Raw genomic sequence first — 13974 nt, forward strand, 5'->3', positions numbered from 1 at the left:
CTCAGCTTTTAAGTTGCCTTGTGTGCCAGGACCCAAACTCTGTTCACAGCTACACAGGGATTCCCAGAAGCTGTGGCCATTTCCTGGAAAGGTTCCTTTCCTTAGCAAGCAGGAGAGAGGCCACATCCGCAGATGCAGAAAGTGCAGTCTCTGGCTGCCAGGAAGTGCTTTGGGGCCAGGTGCTGAGAAAGCCCAGAGCGGGAGCAGCAGAGATGAGGGGAAGAGAGACAGAGAAGCAATGAGAACAGAGCACAAGTGTAAAGGGGGCATCTGGTCTGGCTATTGTGGGGAACTTCCCTGGTTTATACACAACCCTGGTGGAATTGGCCTGTGGAAGGACCTGAGTCCCCACCCCCTTACCCAGAGGCTGCCTGACCTTGAGGACTGTTAGGATACAGAGATTCAGGCCAGTCTGCAAAGGCCTGTACTTTAAGAATTTAGGTGTATTTTTATCACTTAGCTAGTTATAAAGGTATAAAAGAAAGAATAAAAAATCACTGTCTGTCTGTGTAATGGCCTTCTCTTACTGTGACAGTCTGAGGCCTGGTTCTTCGGCTAAGCAGCAAAGGCAGCCATAAGGTGGGAAGTGTATGGTCACATCCTCACATTCCCAACTAGTCACATTGAAATAAGGTGTGATTGGGCTGTGAGGAATCCAATCCTGCCCTGATATTCCATCACCTCCAGAGAAAGGGAAACTTAGTTTGGTAGCATCCTGTCTGGCAAGAACTCACTTATCAATAGACACAGCTGGAAAACCCTGTCTATTGTGACTCAGCAAGGTCACAAGGCATATCTGTAGTTGTGAAATCCTCCCTTCTGTATTGTTTTGTATGTTTATTTGCATGGTCTCTGTCTGGTTCTGTGATTGTTTCTGTCTGCTGTATAATTAATTTTGTTGGGTGTAAACCAATGAAGGTGGTGGAATATAATTGGTTAGATAATCACGTTACAGTATATTAGGATTGGTTAGTTACATTTCAGTAAAATGATTGGTTAAGGTATAGCTAAGCAGAACTCAGGTTTTACTATATAGTCTGCAGTCAGTCAGGAAGGCGGGGGAATGGGAACAGGGACTGGGGAGGGGGCAATTGGGATCATGTTTTGCTACAGGGGGAAATGGGAACAGGGGATGGGAACAGAAATTGGGACACAGACAAGGCTCTGTGGTGTCAGAGCTGAGAAGGGGACACTAAGGAAGGAAACTGGAATCATTGCTTGCTGGACGTTCACCCCAATAAACATCGAATTGTTTGCGCCTTTGGACTTTGGGTATTGCTGCTCTCTGGTCATGCAAGAAGGGCCAGGAAGTGAGAGAGTGAAGGAATAAGCCCCCTAATACTGTCATTTGTTGCTCTAGGCTCCATTCACATCCCACTCCTGACACAATCACTGTCTTCTATCTGACAAAATAGCCTAATTTCAACCTCTCCTGTAACATTACACCACCAACTATTCAGCATTTGTAGGAGAGAAGTTGGAGGGAATTCAAACATCTTCAAATGGCAAAACTTTCCCCCCGGCCTGGTCACTGAATCCTATGGTGAGAAACTTTCTGTGCATTTCAGTTGCTTGTATTGTTGGATGGGGCCTGAGGTGCTGGAAGGGAAATGTCCATGGAAAACCTGGACATCACTGTTGTCCAAAAAAAGGCAGGTGTTAGACACAATCGCTTCTCGTATTCCCGTGGAATCCGAGTCTAGCTGAAGAATTTCTGTCTATCCTAGAGAGAATCATTCCATAGTAAATACAAATGAAATGAGATCTTCAGGTTGAGTCAGCGCCTTTTAAAAATATTTACTGAGAAAAAAGCCATTCTTTGCCTTGTTGATAAGGACAAGAAGCCCTCTCTTCCTTTCCATTTCAAATGCGAAATGAATGGAGATTTTCATTGAAAAACTTCCGGTTTTTAGGAGGAATTGAACCCAGGCCATGGCTGTTAAAACACCAGAACCTACTGCTTAAAGCACTAGGGAGGGCTGTTTTTTTCTGACAGCCAGTGTTGTTTTTCTCAGCCTCCTATTTCACCAATGTCAGACTCTGAGTGCAGTTAAGCTCTGGAATAGGCTCCCAAAGGCGTCTGTGGTGTCTCTGTCCTCAGAGGTTTTTAAGAACAGGTTGAACAAACCTCTGTCGAGGAGACTCTGCATATACTTGGTCCCATAGACAACCTGCTCTGGCTCTATCTGCTACCTTCATCGTGTTTGGATGTAAAGGTGGGAAATGATGGGGAAATTGGCCCCTCTTTCAAGTTTAAATGTTGTAACTTCTACATCTAGACCGGGGTGGCCAACCTGAGCCAACGTAACTGCCAAACGTGCACCTTTGTATGCAACTGCTGAGTCAGTTGTGAACCTTGCTACCATTATCATTATCCCTTTGAAATGATGATGGTGATGGACACTTGGCTGTATATCCCAGAGTGCCCTGGATGTCTACAGGCTGCATTAGCCAATCCAACCATTTGGCACTTACAGATGGGCACCTCTGTATTGTGCCTGAGTCTTGTACAGCTATGAAAGGCTGGTAGATGCCGATATTTTCCCGTCTTTTTAACCAGCGCTAATACCCAGCCAGGCCAGGGCTGGGAAGAGAGAGAGAGCAGCAGGTTTCCCCTATTGTGGCCATCTCGCTTTTTCTTGACTAGCTTCACCTCTGCACCAACTTGTACTTTTCACATGTGAGCCTGGCTAGCTCAGTTGGTAGAGCATCAGACTTTTAATCTGAGAGTCCAGGGTTCAAGTCCGTGGTCAGGTGAAAGACTTCTCCCTGGGATTATAAAAATCTGTCTCTCTGGAGTCTTGTTCAGCGTTACTCTTTCTCTCTAGGATTTTGCCTTTCCTAAGAAGGGCCTTTCTGTAGGGGGGATTGAAGGAGCAACTCCTTGACATCCCCTCTGTCCATGCAGGCTGGAAGAATAAAGTCCTCTGGGCATAGAGCATGTTCCTCCCCTACACACACAAACACACAGAATATTCATAAGGAATTAGAATTAGAATCCACCACATTCCTTGGGAGCTTGTTCCTGTCGTGAATCATCCTGGCTGTTGAATATTTGTGCCTTAGCTGTAATATGAATTTGTCTCTTTTCACCTTCCAGCCATTGGGTCTTGTTATGCCTTTCTCTGCTCGATTAAAGAGCCCTTTCATACCCAATCTTTTGTCTCCATTAATGCCCTTCAACACTTCAGTGAAATCACCTTTCAATCTTCTTTTGATAAGCTAAACAGGTTGAGCTCGTTCAATAGCAAAGAGCCACCAAATGTTCTGAGGGCTGGAGAAAAATGTCTTCTAGAGAAAGTGGTGGATTCGCCATCTCCTGATGTCATTTAATGAAGACTAGACGCCCTTCTGGAATGTGTTTGCCCCAAAAGTAGCTATTGTGTCATACAGGAGGCCTGTGATATGCAGGGGGTCAGATTAGATGCTCCAATGGTCTCTTCTGGCCATAAAGTTGACTAATTTCTGAAAAACTGAGTGTAGCATTGGGAGCAGTGTCTGATGTTTTCCTGTCTAGCCGGCTTGCTGCCTAGAACGAACGCTCCTTGAGTGGGTGATCCACAGGGAGTAGCTCAAACCTCCAAAGTGCCTGGGCAGGGGCAGGACATTAGCACAGCAAGGGAGGGGTGTGGCAGTGACATCACAAAGGCCTTTTGCAGGACCTCAGACTATTGGTCAAAGGTGGTGGGGAGGTGGTGACCTCACAGAGAGATGCTGACATCAGCCAGGCAGGACAGGGGCGAGGGGCCAGGGAAACCTCAGAGACCCTGTGGCTTTGCTTCAGCAAGTCTCCTTCTCCAGGTCTCTCTTTGAGGACTGAGAGAGTATTCGGGTTCACGGACGTGAGCACCAGGAGGAACCTCTTTCGACTTTTCTCCTTCCCTTTTAGTGATTTTACTAGAAAACAGCCGTCCCTGTTTAGAAGGTAAGAGCCTCCTCGAGGTTTGAAACCTGTTCAGTCTGATCCATCTGGTGACAGTTGAATTCTAGGCATGGAAAACACGAGCTTAAGGAGGCAGAATTTTATTCCACACCTGGGATTTTGTCCTCAGAATCACTGGGGACATTAGGATTTGTCCTTTTGTTTCACCTTTTCCTCCATCCATCCCTTCCTCCTTTCTCTTTGTCTCTTGCTTCTTTTGTCCTTTCATCTGTTCCCCCCCAACACCAGGAGGTGTGTGTGTGTGTGTGTGTGTGTGTGTGTGTGTGTGTGTGTTGCGGGGGAGTGCTCGGCAGCTCCCACTGTGGGAGGTCCACCCAAAACGTGGGGCTGAAATAGTGCTCGGGCAGTGATCCCCACCAGTGACCTGGGCCATCCTTTGGGCTCTCTGGTGAGAACCCTCAGCCTCCCATCCTCAGTCTCTACCCTGATTGGCTGAGCAGGGGGTTATTGACAGGGAGGAGACTCAGGTCCTTGTTGTTCTCTTTTAAGACCAAGGAAATAAGTCAGAACCTGTTATATGTGTGACAAATTTTGCTGCTTCGCTGCATTAATGGTCTCTGAGCAGTTCATGATTCTCTCTAACATTGCAGTTCTCAAATACTTGCTGAATAATTACTGTGCACTGTTGTTGGTGTGGAGCTCATCTGAGAGCACTTTATTCAGGTCATTCAATGTCTGAAATTCAAGATCCGATGTCAAGTATCAGAGGGGTATCCGTGTTAGTCTGGTTCTGTAGAAGCAGCAAAGAATCCTGTGGCACCTTATAGACTAACAGACGTTTTGCAGCATGAGCTTTCGTGGGTGAATACCCACTTCTTCAGATGCAAGATCCAATGGTTAGTTTGAAAATCAGGGCTCTTGGGTCCTACTCCCAACTCTGCCACTGGCTGGCTGTGTGACCTGAGACAAGTCACTTCTCCTTTCTCAGCCTTAGCTTCTCCCTCTTTCACGTAGGGATAATAATGATCCGCTCCTACCTACCTCAACACACTCACTGTCTCTCCCCACACACAAACAGGCTCTATCCTGCCACGCACACGGCAGTTGAAAAGCAGCTGGCAATCTAGTAGGATGCCCATGGAACAATGGGATAGAGAAACCTGCATCATGTGATGCTGTACCAGCCCGTGAGGCATTGCAAACCCTTCCCAAAGCACCCTGCAGCCAGTTGCACAGTGGGATAGCTACCCACAGTGCACTGCTGTCTGTGGCCATCCCAAAACTGCTAGCATGGATGTGCTCTGGTGACACAAGGGGCATAGGGTGGACATTCAATAGCTGTTTGCTGCTTTAAAACATGTTAATAAAGCAGCAATGTCAGGGGGTTGATGGCTCCTTTCTTTCCTCACCCTGGAGTAAACTCAGCTTTTTATTCCATCCCTGATGTGTCATGGAATAACAGACGACTGAACGTGGACGGGGGGGTCTCAGGGGAGGGGCAGAGGTTGGAACAGTGGGCAGGGCAGGTCTCGGGGGAGGGGGCAGAGAGGTGGGGGCGATAGGCAGGGCAGGTCTCGGGGGAGGGGGCAGAGAGGTGGGGGCAGCAGGCAGACCATGGGGTAGGGGGAGGAGAGGAGCGAGCGACCAGCAGGCCTCAGCCAAAGAGCAGGGGTGGGAAGTGGCCAAATGGGAGTGAGGGCGGAGCACAGGTGGGGCCTCGGAGGGAGGAGAACGAGGGAAGGGGTGGAGCGGGGACAGCACCACGGTCTGGGCAGGGGCCCCACAGGATTCAGGGGCCTGGGGCAAAACAATTTCAGGGGCCCCTTTGTGACGTTATTGATATAAATTGGGACCATATAGAACATGGGTTGCAACCAAGGTCCTGTAGTGGCACCAAATCTTAAGTAAAGGGGGTCATCTAAGGTGTCTAAGACCAGGTTCTGGGTTGCTGGTTATGATTATGCTGTCTGTATGTCTGTGTATCATTTTGTAGTTGAAGTTATAAGTATTGGCTCTGCACTGTCTGTATTTTGTATTATGCTCTGCTTCTGGGAAACATCCCAGACAAGCTGGTGTTAGCCCTGCCTAGCTGGCTTGATGGCCCATTAAGGACCATCAGCTACACAATTGACCCATGGAGAGAAGGCAGACACACCTTGTGACTCAGCAAAGTATGCAGAGACTTGTCCATGTGACTGCAGACTCCATTTTGCTGTAATTTTCCACAGTGAGGACAAAGAGATTCTTACACCTGGAAAAGTCTATAAAAGGCTGATGCATCATCTCCATCTGGTCTTCAATCCTGCTTCTGACCTCTGGAGGGACTTTGCTACAAACTGAAGCTCTGCACAAAGGACTGAACGACCCATCCCAGCGGGGGATGTTCCAGAGACTTGATTTGAACCTGCAGTTTACTCCAGCACTGCTGCAAGCCTGAACTAAGAACCTTTGCCATTACTGTATGTAATTGATTCAATTTAACCAATTCTACCTCTCATCTCTACCTTTTTCCCTTTGTAAATAAACCTTTAGATTTTAGATTCTAAAGGATTGGCAACAGCGTGATTTGTGGGTAAGATCTAATGTGTATGTTTACCTGGGTCTGGGGCTTGGTCCTTTGGGATCGAGAGAACCTTTTCCTTTTATTGGGGTGTTGGTTTTCATAACCATTTATCCCCAGGACGAGTGCACTGGTGGTGATACTGGGAGACTGGAGTGTCTAAGGAAATTGCTTGTGTGACTTGTGGTTAGCCAGTGGGGTGAGACCAAAGTCCTTTTTGTCTGGCTGGTTTGGTTTACCTTAGAGGTGGAAAAACCCCAGCCTAGGGCTGTGGCTGCCCTGTTTAAGAAATTGGTCCTGATTTGGCACTCTCAGTTGGGTCCCGCCAGAACAGCATCGTCACACCCTTCCAGAAAAAAAAGTTGCAATACTATAGAATCCTGTATTCTCCTGGGGGCCCTGCAGGGCCTGGGGCAAATTGCCCCCCCTGCTCCCCCCTCTGGGCGGCCCTGCCCTCAGCCTCTCCTTGTAAGTCCCCTGCCCCCTAATCATTTTTGTTGCCCTCCCCTAGACTCTCTCCAATTTGTTTCTGTAGTGGGGGGGGGGGTGAAACCTGGACACAATGCTCCAGATGTGGCCTCACCAGTGCTGACTAGAGGGGAATAATCACTTCTCTCGATCTGCTGGCAATGCTCCTACTAATCCAGCCCAATATGACCAGTTACCCATATTGAATGCAGACACAGCAATATCTGATACATTGGTGCCTGTCCATTCAGGAGGTTATTTCCCACCTATTCATAAATAATGAAGCTGCTCTAAGCGGAGGGGAGAGAGCTGTCCTGTCCGTGTAGTTAACCCATCTCCCCGAGAGGTGGTAGCTATGTCAGTGGGGGGAAGCTATGCTGGTGGGTGTGCAAGCTGTGGTGTCTACATGGGTATATAAAGTTTAATCAAACCCCATTTTTAAACCCCTGTGGTCTGGGAATAGAAAAGGAGCTCTCTGAGGCAGAGCCCATCTTTCAAAATCCTTAAGATCACTGACTTGCCTCTTCAAATGTCATGGGGGTATAGCTCAGTGGTAGAGTGTTTGACTGCAGATCAAGTGGTCCTTGGTTCAAATCCAAGTGCCCCCTCCCAAACCTGTTCCCTCAATAAAAATAGTTCCATTTCCAGTATGTTCAGGAGCTCCACTAAATAAGCATTCTTGAATGGGACACACTCAATGTTTTCCTGTGCAAATGCATAAAACCTAGCAAACATGGCCCCAGCTGAAATCAGTTCCAATCCTCTAAGTGTCTAGGTTTGTTTTCATCAATGAAACAAAGGCACATGAAAACACATTTGCAGGTCCTTGGCCTCTATGGGCTACAATGTGCAGAAGAAGAAGAACCACATCCACTTGGTTGGCATGGACTAGTCTGTATTACATTTGGTAAGTAAGTTGCCATTGGGACTGAAAACTCTACTGGGGGTGGACAGGAGCCTGTTACAAAACTAAAATAACCAAGATTTACCAAACTCCCTGTTACACATTCAAACCTCTCTTTGTGCACACGGCATCAACTGTGTCTTGCATCCGAAGAAGTGGGTATTCACCCACGAAAGCTCATGCTGCAAAACGTGTTAGTCTACAAGGTGCCACAGGATTCTTTGCGGCATCAACTGGGGCTCTAATAAATGGCAGCCTTCCTTTAACACAGATCGTTGTTCCTTGTAACTTTCAGATACATTTGAATGGCAGCTGTTCAGAGGTCATGTGCTGCTAGTTCATGAGCAGCAGCAGAGTCTCTGTACGTTACCAACCGTAGAGCTGGGTGTGTCTGCATCCAAGTAACTGCAGAGTCAGTGTAGTCCCAGACAGTTAATTGCACAGTCTCACTTTCTGGTCTCATTGATCATTTGGGTAGAAACAGCAACGGTTTGGTGGGTTTTGGTTTTTTCCCCCTTTGTTTTCTCCTAAGGAATGTGTGATCTTGAGCATGTTAGTTTAAGTTCCTGTGGGTCAGGAAAATTCCATCTCCTTGAACTAGCTGGGAAGTGACCTGTTTGTATCACCTAGAATAAAGGAGCTTTTGTAAAGCAGTTTCATCTTTAAATACGCAGGATAAAAATAGTAAACAGTAAATTCCACAGCCAGACACCAGGCCAGGATCAATCGATGGGGCCAGGATCAATTAATTACAGAAGAAACAAACTCTTGGGAAGTAGCTGTAATTTGTCCCTAAACCTTTCCTTGTTCTCATATGCTATCAGGGATTCTCTTCTAGAGGGCAGAGTTAAGGTTATCTGGGCATGTACCCTCACTCTGTATTCCCTGTTTTTCCAGAGTCTGAGTTTTACTGAACTCGATGTTCTGGAAGGTAAGAGATAGTCACAGTCAAAGTTAACTCTGTGTTAACAAAGGTTTTGTTAGTGGCAAATAATGAGACTAATCCTCACTGCGGTAATTCCACTGACTTCAGTGTACTCTTTCCCCATTTCTAGTTCCAAAAAAATGAGCAAATTAAAACAACCTTGAGACCTAAAATGCTGTGAGAAAATGGAAATTTTAGTAGCTCAAATAATTCAGTTTCTTCTGTGTCTTGTACGTGTGTAAATGGCACAACACGTTGATTTATAAGCACATCTTTCTTAACTTCTTTAAATATTCTGTAGTACATTGACTAGATCAAGTGGGTTGTTCAATGCAGTGAGGTTTTCATGCATTGCCTAATACATATTTTTCATATTATGTAAATGAACACAACTCATTGAACACAAAATTGTGTTTTTCATGCTGTGAACTGTGTCGGTAGCTCAAATTAATAGGTTTATTTTCTCTCTCTCTTTCTCTCTCTGTGAGGCACAACAAAATAATTTAGTGATGCTGAAAACGTTCCCTTCTCCTCCAGAACTGCCTTGGAATCACCTTCCCTTTGTAGATTAATCTGCCCCTGTGTCTCTACAAGGAAAATATAGTTTCTATGAAAAAAAACACATTTTTTTAATTAAAGGGACTGAACAGAATAGGTTACTCAGACATAGGTTAGGGGTTTGTTACAGGAGTGGGTGGGTGAGATTCTGTGGCCTGCGTTGTGCAGGAGGTCAGACTAGATGATCATAATGGTCCCTTCTGCCCTTAAAGTCTCTGAGAATAGCCACATGAGGGCGACACATCAGGAATGCAAAGCAACAGGTTCCTGGTTTGCACATTGATGGTGACAAGGGATTGAACTCGACTCCTCTTTCACAGACACATTTGTTTTATTCTCTGAGGTCAAACATCAGTTTAAATGTTGTACTTAGTCCTCTGCCTTGTAGCTTCAACAGCCGCAGATGCAAGATGAGTTACTGCAGCCTAGACCTTGTGTCCGTGTTTAGGTGGTTTTCACATAAACGTTCGAGCAGCTCCCAGTAATGTCCCGAGCTCCCCAAGTGCCACTGACAGCTGAGCTCTTCCTGCCCACTGAGCCCAGCCCAGACGGTGGGTGGGGGGTGAGTTTGTACCCGAATAACTGACAGAGCCAAGCAAGGAGCAAAGAAATGTTTGCTCCGGTCACTAGGTCTCTGTTTCTATTGCTCCTTTGCTCTCTCCCCTTCCCTGACAAGGAGCAACGGTAAGAGAAGAAGAGGTTAAAACATGTGCTAGGTGGTGGCTGGGTTTGGATGACAAATTTAAAACCATCTCAGCGCCCTCTAGTGTGACACTGACACCATCAGATTCTCACCTTTCACTCACACTTCATTAATAACAGTTTCCCTGAACTACTTTGCTGTGATTATTTCAATGGCTCCCACAATGGAGTGCAAGGTCACAGCAGGGAAAGGGTTTTACTGCGGCACCTGGGAGCAGTTGAGTTTCATGTTCAGGCTGTGGTATGAGTTCCTCCAGGTTTCTCGTAAGCACACAGGGACCTTCGCGGGTGCTCTCGATACAGGAATGGCCCCGACACGATAAAGTGATGGGAATTGCATTTCCCTTTTTTATATTTGTATTTCCAATGACATTTCTGTTTGTGATTTCGTTTTGCTTTGTATAACTGTGTTTTCTCCAGGATTTGATATTTATTAAAAAAGAAGAATACGGCCTCAAGGCACCAGATGGAGGAGCAGGTTGGGGGCTAGAACTGCTAAGAGAGCGAGAGTAGCAGGTTTTCTGTATTGTTTCCTGCCCTCATTTTTCTTGACTAGTTTCTCTTCTGCACAAAATTTGCAATTTTTTTAAATGTGAGTCTGGTGAGCTCAGTTGGTCGACCATCAGACTTTTAATCTGAGGGTCCAGGGTTCAAGTCCCTTGTCAGGCTAAAAAACACTTTCCCCTGTGACATTCCCAAAGAGTTTTAGAAAGACTCTCCTTGACTTTCATTTTTCCTTTTCAGGACATGGCCTTTCCTAGGAAGGGCCCTTTACTGCCTGGGACTGAAGGTGCTACTGCCTCACCTGTCCACTGGCCTCACAGTCTGGAGGAAGAAAGGCCTCTGGCCTGCAGCAAAGTGCTGGGTGCTGACTTTTTGAGCAAATGCAGGGCTGGCCAGAGAGGCATGTTCCCACTGAGTCCTCCCTGCCAGAAAAAATTGTCCCCCACAGACAGGGGCGGCTCCAGGCCCCAGCACACCAAGTGCGTGCTTGGGACAGCAAGCCGCGGGGGGTGCTCTGCCGGTCGCCACGAGGGCGGCAGGCAGGCTGCCTTCGGCGGCGTGCCTGCGAAGGGTCCGCTGGTCCTGCGACTTCGGCGGACCTCCCACAGGCAAGCCGCCGAAGGCAACCTGCCTGCCGTGCTTGGGGCGGCAAAATGCCTAGAGCCGCCCCTGCCCACAGAGTCCTCCCTGCTGGAAGTCGACAGTAATCAACAGGTGCTCTGCTGGTCCCATGGTGTAAGGGCCAGCACTCAGGACTTTGAATCCTGCAACCTGAGTTGAAGTCTCAGTGGAATCTGAGCACAATTCCTGTGCCACAAACCCTGCTGGGTCTTCCAAGGCTCTGTCTTGCTTTCTCAAAGGCCATGAAAGCCCCTACAAAAAGGTTTTTTTTCTCCAGCTGATAAAAGCTCACCTTAACTGATCACTCTCGTTATAGTGTGTATGGCAACAGCCAATTTTTCATGTTCTCTGTGTGTGTGTGTATGTATGTATATGTATATATATATGTATGTATATATCTATCTTCCTGCTGTATTTTCCACTGCATGCATCCAATGAAGTTGGTTTTAGACCAGGAAAGCTTATGCTCAAATAAATTTGTTAGTTTCTAAGGTGCCACAAGTACTCCTTGTTCTTTTTGCAGATAAATTAATGGAGGTTAAGTCCATGAATGGCTATTAGCCAGGATGGGTAAGGAATGCTGTCCCTAGCCTCTGTTTGTCACAGGGTGGAGATGGATGGCAGGAGAGAGATCACCTGATCATTGCCTTTTAGGTTCAGTCCTCTGGGGCACCCGCCATTGGCCACTGTTGGCAGATAGGATGTGAGGTTGATGGACCTTTGGTCTGACCCAATATGGCCATTCTTATGTTCTTATGAAGGAGGGGCAGAGCCCTGTGACAGAGTTTCTGTAGTGTAGTGGTTATCACGTTTGCTTGACACGTAAAAGTCCCTGGTTCAGAAACATGATGGCTTAATTTTCCCAGCTCCTAGTGTCCTATCCCTACTGTTGTAGGAGCAGCAGTGATTTCTATGTTCAAAAGGTCTCTTATACGTCCCCTGCTCCCACTTTTGTCTCCTGTCCCTCTCTGAATGCCTGTGAAGTGGTTTTCCCCCTCCTGCTCCCTCCTGGAATGCTCCTGGGATGAATGGGCTGGTTGAAGAGCAGAAGAACTTCCAGGTAGACAAGGTGTCTGTGAGTCTAATTAGGCAGTGATCACACACCCAGAGCATGGACACTGCCCAAGGTGGAGTGTGACCAACCAGATGCAGCCAAGTCATCTCTAGTCGCAGGCCATGAGGTGCAGGCCCTTAAAAGGGGGAGGGGCCCTGTGCTCAGGAGAGCACTCACAAGCTTGTACCTCCAGTGAAGGCCCTTTGCCCGGACCGCCTGGCCAGTGGTTCTCTGCGTTGTATTTCATTGTGCCTCAGGGAGAGTTACCTTCATCGCACCGTCCATAGCTGCGCTGTGGGACACTTACCTTGCAGAATCCTGACATCTCCAGTTCCCTGCCAGTCCTGGGAGTGTGAGTATGCGAGTGTGAGTGTGACACTCCCTCCACCCCGCTTCTTCTTTTGAGCTTAGCTGTCAGTATAATAAACGTGCTGCTTTCTGCCAAACTCTGGTGTGTCATTAGTTCTCCCTATGCTGACTAGCTGGCCCAATTTGGGGAAACACCTGCGATAAACTCAACCCCTGCAGGATAGAGGGTGGTGAAATGAGCTGAGAAAAAAGCCTTGGCATCAGCAGGGGAAAGCTAGAGGACCTTGGCCAGTCACCTTTTGAAGCCTTGTGGCTTGGCTTCCTCTGAACTTGGAGATTGGCCTATGGCGGCCGGCTCTTCCTGCTGCCTCCTCTGTGTGACTTGCCAAAGGAGGAAGTGAGGCAGCAATGGGGCAAAAGAGGAAAGTCGAGCTGAGGAAGGCAGGGCAGAAGCTCAGCGCCTCAGTGCGGCTAAGTGGGGTTAGTAGAGCATCACCATTCGTTCTGCAAAGCCTGGGGAGGTGCGGTTGGCTGCTGGGAGGTTGAATCCTGTGCCTGCCTCTTGGCTTCCCAGGGATGGCTACTTGCAGCCCAGGAGAAGGACAGTTCTGGGTGAAAGGAAGAGAAGCAAAGCTCTGGCAGGAAATTTGGGTGCGCGGTGCTGGCTCTGCGCTGGGGGAGGGGGTTGGGATGCAGGAGGGGTGGCACTTACCCCAGGTACTGCAGCTCCCAAAGTGACCGGTACACACAACCCTCTGGCAGCAGCTCCTAGGTGGGCCGTGCCAGGGGGTCTCTGTGCACCGCTGCCTGCAGGCACTGCCCCCAGAGCTCCCATTGGCTGCAGTTCCTGGCCAATGGCCGCTGCAGAGTTGGTACTCGGGTAGGGGCAATGAATGGAGACACTCCCCCCGCCCTGGGGACGCTGGGACATACCGTCCATTTCTGGGAGGGGCACGGAGGAACGGAGGCAGAGTGGGCAGGGAGCCACCTTACTGCTGTTGGCACATCTCTGCACACCCATTGGGGGAGAGGAGCAGAGAGCCTCCATGTGCTGCCTGGGGTAGGGGCAGAGCACAGAGCTGCCTCCCGTCCCGGGTCTATTACAGGAGTGGGTGGGTGGGGTCTTTTGGCCTGCAAGGTGCAGCAGGTTGGACTAGATGATCACACTGGTCCCTTCTGACCTTAAAGGCTCTGAGTCTAAAAGGGAGAGGGAAGTAAAGGATGTTTTTTTAAAAAATAAACCAAACATTGTAATACCAGGATAACTCCAACAGCTCATTGTATAGTCCCGCCCCTTTCTTCCTCCATTGTGTGTTGAATGACCTGCAGGACATTGATTCTCTCATTCCCTTGGTAAACTGATACAATGTGACTGAAATTAAACCAATTCCCAGGGGAGCAAACATCATATCTCTGTATCGGCTGGGAATTGAACCCAGGTCAACTGCTTGGAAGACAGCTATGCTCACCACTATACCACCAATGC

At 48.0% G+C, this 13974-nt stretch overlaps 2 non-coding genes across 2 annotated transcripts; one reads left to right on the plus strand and one right to left on the minus strand.

The window, feature by feature from the left end:
• Window positions 1-7447: 7447 nt before the first annotated feature.
• On the plus strand, window positions 7448-7519 carry TRNAC-GCA. The gene has a single exon. It is a non-coding gene; the product is annotated as a tRNA-Cys (tRNA).
• Window positions 7520-13902: 6383 nt separating this feature from the next.
• Window positions 13903-13974, minus strand: TRNAG-UCC. The gene has a single exon. It is a non-coding gene; the product is annotated as a tRNA-Gly (tRNA).

This window comes from Mauremys reevesii, unplaced genomic scaffold (genome assembly GCF_016161935.1).
Source record: "Mauremys reevesii isolate NIE-2019 unplaced genomic scaffold, ASM1616193v1 Contig83, whole genome shotgun sequence".
Lineage (NCBI taxonomy): Eukaryota > Metazoa > Chordata > Testudines > Geoemydidae > Mauremys > Mauremys reevesii.